Consider the following 13906-nt stretch of genomic DNA (forward strand, 5'->3'; position numbering starts at 1 on the left):
TGCCGGCCAAGGGGGTTGTCACGCCTCAGATAACGTATCTTCTAAAACGCGTCCAGCTCCCTCAATGTGTTGGCTTCAGTCGACGGTCATGGAAGCGCCTGAAATTCGGCGCTTTAAGCCCCGCTTTGAATGGCTTCTGTCAAAGCGCCGGTTTCTGAATGCACGCAGCGGTCTAGTTCAATGATTTTTAATTATAAAAACGGAAAGAATGCAGGAAAGTGTGCATCGGAATGAATTCAAAGGCCCTTGCACAACAAAAAACAAAATGTTGGCTTGGTTGCAAAGCTACTGGAGCTTATAGCTTGCTACCTTGGAATGGGGAAAAATATATTCATTTTCATATTATCTTTTTTTTAAAAGCTAGCTGTTGGCTTGTTTGTGCAATGGAGGGCCCAGGGGGAATACGCTGGATACATGGACACCAATGATTTCAAAGCCCCTGTTTCTTCCATGAGGTTGGAACGTTAAAATGAAGAAAACAAATCTGAATTACAAAAGGCAGATAGTGAATGCTGTGTTGAAGTCCATTTGAGGGGGACATTCGAAATCTGCGGCCAGAAATAAATCATTATTGGTTCTCTTTCCAAACAGTCTTTTTTGGAAGAACTCAATGAAAAAATGGAGAAGAAAAAAAGATCAGTTTGTTGGCTGCCTCCAGGACGGATGCAAGCATCGGTGCCTAATACATGGGAGGTTCAGTTCCTCACAGGCGCGATGATATTTGTTCTCAGTATTTGCCCAACCAGCCTTACAACAACTCATAAATGTTGTCCCCGCTCCGTTTATAAAATACTTGTTTTATTAAAGGCCCAGCTTCCGCTACGCTTCGAAGCTTGTCTGGTGACATTTGGCTTTGCAATTTGTTTTGTGCGGCAAAGGCCTCTGGAGTAGTTTTTAGCTCGGGACATTTTGCCTCCCCCACCCCCGCTCCTTTCTTCCCGTAAACATCTCAGAAGCAGGCCTAAGTTGCATTGAGTGACGCAGAGGCTGCTGGGAGGGAGAGAGAAGTCTGTGGGCATCTAGTAAGACTTTTTTTTTTTCACAGTGATTATAGTGTCAAAGAACTGGTATTCAGGGAGAAGTCAATTCACCAGAATTTGGTCAAGTGAGGAAACTGGATTAGTACTCATGCTTCTCGCCTTCACAGCCTACGATTTTGCCTCTGGATCCCATTGCCTCCAATGTAACGCGGATGCATTTAATCGTTGAGAGAGATTCAAGGTTATCAATGAATGGGAATAACATCCTTTAATCGCAATATGTTTTTTTTGCGGGGTTTTTTACTGCAAATTTTTTAATGAAAAAACTCATTTAATTTTTTAGGGGGGTTGGAATGATATATATTTGGGGTGTGGGTGTTCGGGATCATATAAAATATAAAAGTGGATGGGGAGTTTGTGGGGGGGGCGGATGAACCTCCCCAAAAATAAAAAAATAAAAATTCAATTAGTTTTTTTGTTGAAAAATCTGCAGTAAAAAACCCTGCGAAAAAACATCCCGCGATGAAATGACATAGAGCCCAACGACTGAGTCCTCTGAGGATGCAGGCCTGAGAAATCAGTGTCTTCCAGGCTTAAGCGCAGCTGGACAAAGCGATGGTGCATGCTCTGCAGAATTCCTCCACCCGCCTACTCTAATCCCCACCACCGATGGAACATCCATATTCTGATCCGTGAGATACAGGCGTCCACCTTAATAATCGCAAAGATGCATTAACCCCATTCGCACAGTGCAGACCATCAGCCTGGATGTCATTGGGTAGAGTACGGGTGGACTCTGGACTGTTATTGGTTACTTCCTCCAACTCTTTATTTTCAAACTGATCCTCTGCATTCTCACCATTGACTCCTGCACATCCTAACATTTCCTCACCATTTTGTGCTGGAATCTGACCATGCATCGGATGCTTTGATGCCACAAATGCACCTCTTTTTGCACATTTTTTGACAATGATTCTAGGGCCCATCGAGCTTTGCCCTGCATGTCTTGCTGTTTGTCATTCTCGCCACCCGATCTCTTTCCTTATTCACATGCCACCTTTGAGCCCCAGAATTGGAGAGCAAGAATTGCAATCACTCATGAAGGCCTCATGGCAATGGTCACCATCAAGTGACTGACAGATGGAGGAGCTGCTCTAAACCACCGTCAAAGGGTTTTGTACCTCCTGTGGAGGATCAGAAGAAGGACATGGAGGCTGTGAAGACATTTTAAGCATGATATTTATTCTAAAGTAAAATAAGGTCTAACTCTCCCAATATCTATGGGGCATTCCCTACTTATTCTACCAACTAAGGTGCTCGTCAGTCAGGATGCATGTCCAAAAACAAGTCTGTCCACTGTCTAAATCTAACCTATCTGACCCTACCACTAATGTAACTAAGGACAAGAGAATTACCCGCTTATCCTGGTTGCTGTGTTTCTTCACAGGATTTTCTATGTTCTTTCATATCACTCAATAGACCATACGTAAATAGTCTCTTAGTATCTTCTGGATTAAGTTCTGTAACTCGTGTAGGGGACTGGTAGTTTTCCTCTCACCTTTTATGCAAGCAATCTTACTTTTCTATAAGTTTCTTCTCTCTTTCTTGTCAGGTTCATGTATGAGCTTTGTCTTCCTGGTCGCCTGTGTGCGTTTTCCCCAAATGTCTTTATTATATTCTCTTTCTCATATTCGGAACCTGAGTTGACTTTTCCCCTTCCCCAAGGGTTCGAGTTTTCAACTCTACTCCTCTCACACTTTGTGTATTTCATGTAGCTCTGCCTTTCGTGAACACGGTTCTCATTCCTCGGCTTGTTTCCAATACTTTTATCATTAGCACTGGGACGAGTTTTGTTCAATTTATAAAGAGCCCCTCTTAATTGTCTGGTAATCCTGTTCCCCGTATTACCTTCTATTCTGAGGGGTAATGTCATTGGTACAAGTAAGGTCTTTGGCTCTCTTTCTGATTCTTCTTGGCTTCGCGATTCACTTGCTGTGCCGTCTGTTTCACGTGTGTTTCATTCTCGTCTTACGAATCGAACATGCATTGTATCTCGGCTCAGGAATGGGTTTCTCCCATCAGTGGTATCGGCGCTGTTCTGCGTGCAGATTGCTCTCCACCATTGCTGTGCGGTCACACCCCCATTTAACTCTCTCTTCAATCGTTTTGTGTTTTTTTCCGTTCTTGCATGCCGGTCTCCAAGCATCTTTGGCTCCAAGCCAGAGCCTGACTGGCTTACGCAGACTGTGTTCTGTGAGAGGTCTTCCTCCTTCCGCTCTGCTTTTTTGTTTTTGGTGTTTCGTTTATCATTTGTAAAGTACTTTGCCACCCAATAGTATCCTGGAACTGTGCTTTGAGCACCTGATGGAACCGGTCAAACTATTAAAAAACGGCTGCAAAAGAATCCAATAGAGTGAACAGTTTTGTCATGACCTGGGAGCTCCCCCTGGTTCTCTCTCCTTTCCGGCTTCTCTCGGTTTCTCGCCATCTCTTATCATATCATCCCTTTTCAGCATCCTCGGCACAGTGCATTGGAGGGACCTATTTAAACGGATAGGGCCTCATCATAAATTAGCCGGTACAGAAGAAAAGTGGTGGTAATAACATTTACTGGCACTTTTACCAGACAATTACAACTTTGCCAGTGGGATCGGGGATTTACCTCCAGCTAAGAGCTGACAGTAAATCTGACCACTACCAGCACAAAACTGCCGGTATTTCCAGCATGGTAATACAGTTGCCAGCATTACTGGCAAAATCCCCACTTGTAGTAGTATGGGATGCCATGGAATGGATATTTACCATTTAAACCGGCACTTGTAATCTTCCGGTAATACCAGCAGACAAGTGCCAGTAACGGTATTAGCGTTTGCCGGCATCCCACCATAATTACCAGCAGGATACCGCCAAACTTGTATTGAGGCCCATAATAGTCTTAGTTTCCTGTGGTTGATAGCATAAGTACACTTCATTTTTTTGAAATTGATAATGTTCCGTTATGTTGGACAAATCCATATAGGCCATCAAATGGAGGGCATAACAGGTGCATTTGTAAAGCGCATGTTCACCCCAGAAAGGGGCATATTGGCGCTAATAACAGATGTTTATTGTTACCCAACTTAATGGTACTCATTTTATCGACCTGGGACGGATGAGGGCTGAGTGCACCTACCGGGATTCCAACCTGTGACCATGAGGTCAAACACAGGTCCCTGTAGTGGATACATTAGTCCACTGAGTCACAGACTAGGCCCCAGGAAGTTTGTTAGGGGAACGTGAGTCCTTGTCCCCAAGGAGGGAAGTCTCTCTCGGGGAGGTCCAACTTGCCTCGACCCCTATGGAGGGTGTTGTGGAGCGGGCTCAGCTGTCTAGCCTCACCTGGGATTGGGGGGGGGGACTCTACCTTGGGAAGAAGGGACAAATTCCCTCAATTCGTCACACTCCCCATGCAACACCAGGGATTACATTCCACTTCCTTTTCAAACTTATGGCGGCAGTGCTGGGTATCGCAGAAATCAGTGATTGCCTTCTATGCGCCATTACAATCATGGAGATGCATCCATGTCATCAATTAATATTCCCGTTTTTGAGCAATAATAACTTTTTCATCACTACCCACACTCCAGTGACAATAGACACCCATTCATTGACCATGATTTAGCAGGTTTGGGAGGTATCTTGACTTCAAGCACCAAAAGATATCATGCCCTTTGCAAGAGCCGAACACGATGGCGGAGCAATTCATGGCCACGATAAAACTATCTGTGTAGCAGGCAGAGCTTGAAGATGGTTCAATAATACAGTCTATGTGCAAGGAAATGAGCTGCTACCAGAATAGTCAGTGACTTCAAAAATAAACTTTCTTTTTGAAGTCATACGGGTCCCCCACACAAGTTCACATGAGGCCTCCAGCTCCATGACAGGAACAAGCGTTACTGCTGCACCAGAGGTCTCGTTCCTGTCCTGGATCAACAGATTCAAAGGTAAGAAAATGTATTTTGTGTAAATGTGTGTGCAGGCATGTAAGTGTGTATATGTGAATGAGTGAGAGTGCATGATGCATGGGTGGCAGTCTGGGTTTGCATGTTTTGTAAAAGGATGCACATGTAAATGTATGGGTGACTGGGTGTGCGTGTGTGAGTGTATGGTGAATGCTCTGATTACTTACTGGTAATCTTCATTACTCCTAGTTCTACTCTTCCTCGTCACAGTATTTGTGCATGATGCACGTTGCCTCATGCACAAGTACTGGGACAAGGTAGAAGGACGTGGATCTACCTGGCTTAGTGATCTCTATTCTTCTGTATCCTTCATTACACCTAATCCCACTCTTCCTCATCCCAGTACTTACCTATGAAGCACGATGCCCCATAAGTAAGTACTGGGACAAGGAAGAAAGGCGTGAAGGTAATGGTGTGTGCTTGTGTTTAATGCCTGGGTTACTTATTGGTAATCTTCATTACTCCTAGCCCTACTCTTTCTCGTACCAGTACTTGTGTATGAGGCATATTGCCTCATACACAAGTACGTTGCTGTTATAGATACTGTACAGTATATGTTCCTCTGGCACCTGTTCCAAAGACTGTGGTAAGAGATATAGTGAAAAGCCACATGCAGAATTCTATTCCTAGTTTCACTGTCACACCGTAAGTGTGAGTTTTGGGCACAGCTCCCGAGAACCAGGGACAAATGGTGTCCTGCCTGCTCCATCAGAGGCTGCCCTTCTAAGTGAACTCTCTGCCCCACACCCGGTGCCACAAACATCATTTATGAGACACTAAAAACAAGTAACAAACAATGTGCACCTTGTAGATGAGAGTGTCAAAGGGAAAGAAAAGAAAAGGATACCCCAAACGCTGCTTACAGAGACAGAGGATTGCATATTGTGGCAAAGGGTGCCTCATGTGTCAGCCGGTATCACAAATGTCAATTTCAACTATTCTACACACACAACAATGCAACCTCTAGATTTCTGACGAAGACCATACTCCTTGTATGTGTGTAACATGCAGCACTGCAACCCCATTGCTAGGGGTATCTGTCTTGTGTACTGTAATATGTTAGATGCTGTAGAACATGGTGTACTGTCATTCTGGACCGATGTTACAGATATTTGTGTGTGCTTGTGTACACTATTTATCACAAAAGGCGCACCATTTTTATTGGTTTTTTGGAAGAGGGCCTTGAGGGTACAACTTAAACTTTGCAGAGGAGAATCTGCTCTTCTTAATGAACTTTATTGAAAGACTAATTGTGCATGCAATTATATGGACAAAAACTGAACATGTGAGGGAGAATACCCCTCAAAGACCAATGTCCTCTTCACCACCCAGGACAGCTTTCTGCACAGCACGGTGTGTCACCTCACCTAAACTATTATATGTCTCTTTTGTGTATGAGGGTACAGTACTGTCTGATTTGTTCTCCCCATTACAATTCTTCCCTTTATGAGAGTGTAATTCATTTTCCTTTGACATTGGAAGGGCATGATACAGTAGAGGTTGACACTGCATAAGGGCACTGTGTGTGGTGTTCTTCACTGGTGTTCTATGCCGGTAAGATAGCTGAGCGGGTTGAGCGCTCGCTGCTCTGATCTGAGCGTGAACTGCAAGTCGCAGGTTTGAATCCCGGCAAGGCCAACTCTGCCTTTCATCCTTCCGAGGTCGATAAAGGAGTACCAATTTCGGTTGGGTGATATTGTATGTAAATATGTGCTCTGTAAAGCGCTTTGAATTAAGGCGCTATATAAATAAAACATCATTATTATCATTATCACATTTCCGAGAGCTGATGACATGAACATGCTGTGTGAGTCTTTCCTTGAGCACCAACACTTTTGCTAAGCCCACCAGTGCAGGACCCACTCTTGGGGGAGGCATTGTCACTGAATTACAACAGAGTGGGAGGAGGGCCAGTGGCCAGACCTACCTGCCTATCATGTTAGACTTAGACTAGAGGTGGAAGGAGGGGACAAGAAGCCAGTGAGCAGCATGATAGAGTGGGGTAGGGAGCAGGGGTCAGACCCTACCCATGATCCTGGTGGTGAGGCTGATGTTCATGTAGTGCAGGGATATCCTTCATTCCACAGAGAAGAAGGGATGTTGTGTACCTGCATAAAAGCCCAGAATCTGCATGGCTTTACCCACACCCTGTACTCCTGGATGCCTAGGACTTTCAATGTACTGTGTAGCCACCAGAAGCATTTGTGCCAAAATGTGCTCCTGCTATGAAGGACAATGTAAAAGAAGCAAAGCGAGTTAGCTGCACAGAGGGCATGGTGTACTATTGATTTAGAATATATCATCATAGGACATCTTCCCAACAGCAACACAGCCCTTTGTACCAGAAAACAGCACCACATTAACTCTAATATGTCTATGAAACCCATGGCCTCAATGGTAGCAAAGATGCCCTGTCCCCTACCCATGGTTCCAATGAAGGGGAATACTGCTTTCCTGCTACCTGACTACTCACTGCGAGTCATTACATCAGAGGATAAGCAGGTCATGGTCAGCAACTCAAAACAGTCATCACGGGAGATGGTCCTCATTCTACTTAAACATTTAAACAGTAATAGGAATGGTAGAAAAAAGTTGAGTTTGAGTCAGACAACCAGGTATCCCTACCTCTTCACTGGAGAGCAAGAAGTCTCTTCTTTGCTCAAACACAATTTGCAGGGGATTAAACTCGACACTTTAAGGCCAAACATACATGAATACTTGTGGAAGGTCTGATGACATGCATGACAACCGTTGCTTCACTACTCACCTCTGTCAACAGCCATATCTCCTTTGGTCCCCATCTTAGGTAGGCAAGTCTTTCTCTCATCCACTTCGGGTCAACATACAACAGTCCTTCCTTGAGCATCCAACGACTCTCCCAGACACACCATGAAACTCCTCTCTTGACAGCCCCTCCTGAAAAATGCCAGGCTCATTTATTCATTTAGTCATGTATTTATTTATTTATTTATTTATTTACGTAATGCATTTAACTCAATGTCTGTGAAGGAAAAATAAAGTGTTCTGCGCATTTCTGTTTCAAAGAAGAGCTGCTCCCTCCCCCCCCCCCCCACATAGCGGGAGTGTGGGGGCAGCAAACCTGCAGGAAACTAAAGAATGTCAAATGCATTGACATTACTAAAAATTAGGGGTAATCTAGGCAGCCTGTGGAGCAAAATATTAGCAAGCAGGGGTCTGACCACCCCCTCAAAGGTTGTATAGTACAAATCACGCGCACTACTAAAAACAGAGTATGCTGCAGTCACAGCCCTGCCCCTGTAGCATGCCCCTGCTGCTGAACGAGCTATACAGATTGAGTCTGGCTCATGACCAGAGAGGACATTTAAAAAGTCACATCAATTGACATAATAATGATATAACTCTCACACTAACACGAAGGCAGGGGGAGATTATCTGACATACAAATTCATATCAGGAATGCACAAAACTCAAGCAGGTGTGGTCTCTCATCACTTGCATAACTCACAGACACCCTGAGTAGAGAGTGGGCGCCTCACGCTTGAGGGCAGAGAGCTCTGGGTAGACACTGAAGCAGAAGTGGGGCAGTGCACAAAGACTCCACTCAGCGCATAGATACCAGCCATAAGGAAAACCAAGATGGTGGCCTGGGGGTTTGTTTGTTTGTTTGTTTGTTTTATTATTTATAATGCGCACATAACCACAAGGATAACAAGGCGCGAACATAGTAAGAGGGTTGTATAGCTTAGTTACATACAGCAAATTAAATAACGTCCCGTGGAGTTACAATAGGGATACAGTGGTAACATGGGTAAACAGATATCAAAGACATTTTATCTAGTGCAGTTTATATAGTAGCAGGAGGTAGCGGGGGTACACTGAACAATAATACAATTGGTGATGGCACTGATAATGGCATGAGGAGCCACCAGGGAGTATTATTTGTCATGGTCCTTCATCCATTGTATAATGTATGTCCTGAACTGAAAGTAAGGGATGTCTTTCCTTAGAGGTGGCGGTAGTGAGTTCCAGTGAGTAGCTGCTTTAACAGGGAAGCTGTTCCCTCCAGTCAGGGACCGTTTGAATCTTGGGACTAGTAGTAGATTGGCGTTGGCACTTCTGGAGGGGCGGTATGAAACCTGTCTAGAGAATCTTGTTATCAGATATTTCGGGGCCATGTCATGAAGGCATTTGTGTGTCAGTGAGACAGACTTAAGGAAAATGTTGTCTTTCGTGGAAAGCCAGTTAACAGATCTTCTGGTATCTGAGATGTGGGCTTTCTTGGGGATACTTAGAGCTGCTCTTAGAGCATTATTTTGAAGGATTTGGATCTTGTTTATGATATGTTTGTTACTGCCTACGTAAAGGGCATTACAGTAATCCAGCTTAGATAGGATCAATGCTCTGGCCAAGGTAGTGCAGTTATTAGGTGTTAGGAGTGGTTTGGCAGCTCGGATGAGTTTACAAGTATAAGCAGTGGCGGAGGCCATTGCGTTTACCTGTTTGTTAAATGATAGTGAGGAGTCTAGGTAAAAACCCAAAGTTTTTACCTCCTTGGCCACAGTGATGGTGTTGTTATCAATTACGAATGATGAGTAAATTTGGCCGAGTTTGTTGATATTGGCTGAGGTACCAAGAATGAGGAGTTCTGTTTTGTCATCATTCAGGCATAGACCGTGTGAGGCCATCCATGCCTGAATGATGAGGTACACTCTGTTTACAAAGGCCAAATCCTTGTCATAATCCCCCGACAACGGGATGAGGATCTGAGTATCATCTGCATAGTTTGTGTAGGTGATACCCAGACCGTCGAGATCATCGAAAAGGGGCTTTGTAAAGATGTTGTACAATGTAGGTGAGACGCAGGAGCCCTGAGGCACTCCACAGGCGATGGGCGTGGGGTCAGCAGCCGCTAATGGTGAGAAGACGCGCATTGTTCTATCACTGAGGAAGGACTGAATCCAGCCTATAGCCTCATGGGAGAAGTGTGCGGCCGACTCGAGATGTTTGCACAGAATCTCGTGGTCGACTAAATCGAAAGCTGCTGAGAGGTCAAGGAGCAGCAGCAGTGCGGTTTTGCCCTGGTCTCTCAACTCGTCAATTTGTATCTTAAGGTCAACCAAAGCGGTTTCGGTTCCGTGTTGGGGTCTGAAACCAGATTGTCGGATTCCTAGAAGGTGGTTATATTCTAGGTGTTGTTGGATTTGTAAATATGCCAATCTGTCGATGATTTTAAGCAAGAATGGTACTGTGGTGATAGGACGATAGTTCGTGGGTATGGCGGGGTCTAAGTTTTGTTTTTTGAGGAGTGGGAGGACCCATGATTGTTTCAGGTTATTGGGTATTATGCCTGAGTTGAAGGATGCATTTATTAGTCTAGTGATGAAAGGTGATAATTCACGAGCTGCATCTTTTATAAGTTGTGCTGGGCATAAGTCCCCGTGGCAGTTCGATGGTTTAAGAGTGAGGATGACATTCTCAACCTCTTTGATGGATACTTTGCGGAAGTTGAAGTGGGGGGTGGTATCAAGTGAGGGGGTCAGGATGGAAGGTGTCACTGTCACATTGTTAATATTGGATTTCGTAATGGCGAGAAGGGTAGCCTTTTTATGGTGGATCTTCGTTTGCAAGGTGCTGATTTTATTAGACAGGGCATTTTGAATGTTTGTACACCAGTTTTTATCCTTAGTGCAGGAGTCTGGGGTTTGGATAGGAGATTCTAACTCCTTCAGAATTGTAAAGAGCTCTTTAGTATTGGACTTAGCTTGGGTGATTCGGAGGTTGTAGGAAGTTTGTTTGGCGGAAATTATTTCTTTTTTGTAGAGGGCTGATTGCTTACTTAGGTTGCGCTTATTGGTCTCTGAAGGATCAAGTCTCCATATTTTCTCACAACAACGTTTCTCACGTCTGAGTTTTTTTAGTTGTGGTGAGAACCAGGAGTTCACATGTTTACGTTGTTTGCTTTTTCTAATCTTTAAGGGAGCTATGGCATCAAAGGATGATAGCATCACTTTATTGTACACGTCTACCATGGTAAATGGGTCAGTGTTGTCTGGTATAGAATTGAGGGTGGGTATGATCAGCGGGATGAGGTTTTCTGGCGTGATGTTTCTTTTATTTCTAGTGGGGACTGCTGGGGCTACATTATCAATGAGTAGCGCAGGTGGGGCCTCTAAGGCGAATGTGATCAGATAGTGGTCTGACCAAAGCTGAGGTAGTGTGGATAGTATCGAGATGGGGCAATTGTGCACAGCAATCCAATCAAGGGTTCTGCCTTTAGTATGAGTAGGGCATGTAATCTTTTGGGTGAAACCTAGTTCCTCTAGGGAGTTATTGATTAGTGTGGCATTCGAGTCTCGGGGGTCATGGAGTCCTAGGTTGAAATCTCCTAGTACGAGTTTCTGGGAGGTACTTTTCAGATTATTAGATAGGATATTATTGAGATCTTCTTCAAAGAGTCCTATAGGGCCTGGTGGGCGGTAGATAAGGTGGATAGTTACAAAATGTGAGTTAGTTATGGATAGCTTGGCTGTGAGGACTTCACAAGAGTTTGTACTAAGAGGTGGATCGAGTTTCAGTGTGAGATTCGTTTTATGTATGATGGCAAGACCTCCACCTCGCGATGTGGTACGGTCTAGTCTGAGGAGGGTGTAGTCATCTGGGATGGCTAACATAATTGCTGGGCCGGCTGCGGGGTGGAGCCAGGATTCTGTGATGGCAAGAAAATTCAAGTTTCCATTATGTAGTATGTCTGCAATCTCCGTTGCGTGGGCGACCATAGAGCGTGCATTTATGTACGCCCCTTTTATCGTTGGTTGAGCTGGTGGGGGCAGTGCCTTGGGAATGGCCTTGGGGGGTGTAACAGTCTCTCTGAAGAGTCTGCTGTTGAGTTGCAGGTGATGTCGATTGGATTTACTAGGGCCAGTAGTGGTGTTAGATACTGTTTTAGGTAAGTAGTCATGCAATCTTGGGAGTCTTGCACGTAGTTTAAGATTCCTTTGTATTAGAGTGCATGGTCTGGTGAGCTGCTTGGCCGAGTAATGTACAGGAGCCAATGGTAGGGTATGTTGAGGCATGGTGAGGTCTTGTAGCGTGATTATGTAAAGGAGGGCTCTTAGGAGTGTTGTGTAGAGTGGTGGTAGGTACATATTGTACGATTACGAGTATGTGCAATGGACCTGGAAGCACAGTTTCAGTATTCAGGACTGGGGTGGCGAGCACAAAGTAAGCTAGGTGAGAGGAGCAAAGCTTCAGTATATCGGGTGGCTTAGTGAGGTGCAGTAGGGCTGGAAGCTAGGCGATTACAATGCAGAGGTGATAAGGGCAGTAATCAGTGGCAACAAGCTGTAGAGCACATACGTAATAGCTTCAGTCTAGTAAGACACAGTAATTAGATAGAGTTGATTGCCGAGCTATAGAGACTGGTGACTGAGTGTTCATATACGTTACGTTTAGCAAGGTCATAAACTGTGGCAGCATTATCTATCAGATGCATACATTATTAGTTCACATGCTTCGTACACTTTGCCTACTGTCCACATACTGTGGTTGGTGGCCACCATAAGGCACAACACAGTAGTCAATGTGGTCAATAGGCGACCATAAGGCACAACACAATAGTCAATGTGTTCAATAGGCGACCATAAGGCACAACACAATAGTCAGTGTGGTTGGTAGGCGACCATAAGGCACAACACAATAGTCAATGTGGTCAATAGGCGACCATAAGGCACAACACAATAGTCAGTGTGGTTGGTAGGCGACCATAAGGCACAACACAATAGTCTGTTTGGTTGGTAGGCGACCATAAGGCACAGTATAATCATTAGTGTGCCTCTACATAAAGAGACCATGCAAAAGTTGAAGTACAAAGGCACAACGTGCAAAGTTTGCAATGGCACGAAAGCTACAGAGAATAAGTTATGCCCTAGTACCACGGGCAATGTTCAAAGAGGCAGAGTGTGCAGCCCTGACAATGGTTTAGGAAGCGTAGGTGCAGAGGATAGCATTAGCAGTGTCGCGCGATGATACGGATTTAGTTGATAAGTCTCGGCAGTGCAGCCAACTAGATGGCCAGATAAGTGTGCACGCAGAAGCCCCGGTCTTACCGTGTTAATAGGAGGTCAATGGTGCCACGCTAACGATACTGCCACCTTGAAGCAGATGGATAATTGAAAGGGCCATATAGCGCCTCACGTGCGCCAAACTCGTAGGAGCCGCCGGCACATCCGCCTGCCGGCGGATGTAAGATGCTGGATATGCGAGGCTTAGCCTCGTTGTGGCGCCGCGATGCGCCCGGCAGGCGGGGGACAGGCAGGAAGTAGGACAAGGCCAGGCAGGCCTTCGTTGCAGCTTACCAGCTGTTTCAGGGTTCCAGCGATGGGGAAGGGCTCCTGCCCTCTTCCCTTGGATGGGACGACGAAGTGGGGGCCAAACAGGCGCTCAACAGGCCTTTGTATGGCCTTCGTAGGAGCCGCCGGCACATCCGCCTGCCGGCGGATGTACGATGCTGGATATGCGAGGCTTAGCCTCGTTGTGGCGCCGCGATGCGCCCGGCATGCGGGGGACAGGCAGGAAGTAGGACAATGCCAGGCAGGCCTTCGTTGCAGCTTACCAGCTGTTTCAGGGTTCCAGCGATGGGGAAGGGCTCCTGCCCTCTTCCCTTGGATGGGATGACGAAGTGGGGGGTTCCGCTGACCTACACTTTCACCAATTTGGTTTTACCACTTTCTTTACTGCAATATGTGGGGGGAGACGCCCTGCACCGTCCCGTTACACCCACAACCCCTCCTTCAATACACCTTACCCCAACTTGCCATCTGCAAAATAAATGCTACAAAACAAATTGGAAAAAATGCATTTGGCAGAAATATAGGTGGGAAAAGTGGGCTAAACCGGCCTGGGATATCAAAACCCATTGAGTCACGCAGTGGGTCAGCGAGTTGA

This window comes from Ambystoma mexicanum, chromosome 2q, assembly GCF_040938575.1.
Source record: "Ambystoma mexicanum isolate Mex_15411 chromosome 2q, UKY_AmexF1_1, whole genome shotgun sequence".
Classification (NCBI taxonomy): Eukaryota; Metazoa; Chordata; class Amphibia; order Caudata; family Ambystomatidae; genus Ambystoma; species Ambystoma mexicanum.